Genomic DNA, 2,455 nt, shown 5'->3' with positions numbered 1-2,455 from the left:
TGTAAAAGCCAGATGTGAGAAAAGGATTTCAAATATTATATTTTCTGTCTTTATATACATACATACATACATACATGTATTGGTATGTACATAAACCATTCAAATGAAAACATTATATATAAAAATGGACCGTATGCTAGGTTTTTTACATTTAACATATGCTCATACATAACTCGAAACCCTATATTAGAACATCTAACTCTTAAGATACTTTAGTTCATTTGCTATTCGAAATTAATGAATTTCATTGCGAGTTGTGTTATATGAAAATAAGTTTTAGGTCCCGCAATGGACTGAAACATCACGAATTAAATATTCACAACTTCAGTTATCAAAAATCAAAATCATAATTTTACCAATGTTACTTATGTCCCGGCGCAATAAAGTTTTGGCTGAGATTTGACTTCAATATGCATGTTTTAATAAAGCATAACGAATATTTAAATAAATTACACAATAAATTAAATATTAAGAAATAAAATAAATATGTACATTTCACTTGACTTGTAACATATAACGTAGGTGGGTATATGTTGACACCACGAGCTGATGGTATTGTAGCGACCAGAGGAGCACGCGCTTGTTCCGGCTCTGCTGTCGTCGGCTGGGAGGGGGTTAAAAAAGACCACTGTGCTACCTGCTCGCTTTGTATATACATAATTACATTAAAATTCGCGTGCTGGTTTAGGCCAAATACAGGTTCGATCGGACAGACAGAAAGGATAGGAAAACACATAAAATTGACTAGTTATGACACTGCAAGATGTTGTTGCAAAAGCCGAGTTGGTTTTAGCTGTTCCAGCTGCACTGGTGTTGCTACGACAGCTGATTGCCCATCCTACCATGATCATCTTAGCCGCAAGACCTAAAGAGAGGCCGATGATCCCTTGAACGAACTAACACTCTACCCTACTTCCATACTACGTCGAGACATGACACCCCCAATCCGAACAACTAGAACATATTGAAATTCAAATGAAAACTTATTTATTATAACAGAATGCTCATAGCAAAAAAAACGTAAATAAAAGGGAATTTAAGCGTACTTCAAGGTTATCACAAAAAAAAAGGTTTAGGAAAAAACAGAAAATAGGTAAAAATAATATATGTATAAATAAAGAAAATAATAAATGGTTTGAAAGTAATAAAATTTAAATTCACATAAGTATATGTCGAAAAAAATGGTTAAAACTATATTAGTGCGCTCACTCTCCTTCCCCATTCCCTCTCTTATAATCTTTGTGACATGCAATAAAAGTAATTTGCTTTCCACTTACGTGCATATCTCGGAACCTTCCATCTCCAAAAGCGCTTTTTTCGAGAAAGAAAGCACAAACACAAAATCTAAGTAGAAGAGCTAATATTTTTTTTCTTCGCTCTCGCAATCTTCGTCTTCTCTCTCTTCAATGCTCGCATATTTTCGGCTCTCAACGCCACTGTGGTGAATACCAGACCATATTAGAAGAGAAAGACATGCACGAAGAACAAAAAGGGAAGAGGAACGTCGATTGCACCAATTAACGGCGTTTTCTAATGCTCCACACAATATTACAATTTTTAACCACTTTTATGTGACTTTTACATTCCTCCGTAATCACTTAATATTTCATGTTTCACTTAACACTACCAAACTTATTTTACACTTAGGCTAGGGTGGGACAAAAAAAGCCAGAGATATGTATACAAAAGTTTAACGAACGGTTATTTAACCGACATTTCCCGATTAGAAAATCGAGGCTTCCCCGTCTAGACGGTGGCTTCGGAGGTGCGAATTAAACTACTTCTCGTCCAATTGCAGCGGCTTCTCTTGGCTTTAGGTGCGCCTAATAGCGGCGAATTCCCGACCGCTGGGAGCGGAATCAATTATTAATTATTCGGCACTGCCGTAGACAAAACAGCTGTTTTTGTTTGTTGCTTTTCTACTCGGCGAATTGAGTGATTTTATTGCCTTTAATGCACGGCTTTGGTTCAAGGGTGAATGAACTTGTAGCTTCAATGTAAAAGATTTGCACTAAGTACTAAGTGCCAATCTGCACTTGCAAAAACGGAAAACAAAAGGAAAAGAGAGAAGAAAAAAAATGTTGATTCTACCGTATCACAATTTTCTGCTTAACAAAAAAAAACACGAACAAGAATGTATGGCTTACCGCTTATTTGCGTTTGGCACTTTTTTGATATTCTAAGCGGCTCAGCGGCGGCTGTATTTCTCTTCAGGTATTTTCTGAATATCTTTGATGTTAAAAGTCGGCGCCAAATTCGAGAAGCGTGATTTTGAACCCAAACCAGACTCTTCGCTGAACTAGCTGAGTGCAGGTCTTAACTTTTCTGGCACCGTAATCGACTTGAAGGAAGTGTGGGGCCAATTGTCGCTTTCACCCTCATGCGGTAAAGGTTTTACAATTGTACTAATGTTTATTTGGAGAGAAGTGGACCCACTTCTACCACCTTGTATCGT

At 36.9% G+C, this 2,455-nt stretch overlaps 1 long non-coding RNA gene across 1 annotated transcript; it reads right to left on the bottom strand.

Moving 5' to 3' along the window:
• Positions 1–1,562: 1,562 nt before the first annotated feature.
• On the bottom strand, positions 1,563–2,218 carry LOC117591100. The gene is made up of 2 exons (XR_004574353.1): positions 2,148–2,218; positions 1,563–2,030 (listed from the first exon to the last, which is right to left on the bottom strand). It is a non-coding gene; the product is annotated as an uncharacterized LOC117591100 (long non-coding RNA).
• Between the last annotated feature and the right edge of the window lie 237 nt (positions 2,219–2,455).

The sequence above is a fragment of the Drosophila guanche genome, unplaced genomic scaffold, assembly GCF_900245975.1.
Source record: "Drosophila guanche unplaced genomic scaffold, DGUA_6, whole genome shotgun sequence".
NCBI lineage: Eukaryota > Metazoa > Arthropoda > Insecta > Diptera > Drosophilidae > Drosophila > Drosophila guanche.
Note: the sequence above shows the minus strand (reverse complement) of the source record. Positions and strands in the feature narration are given on the sequence as shown.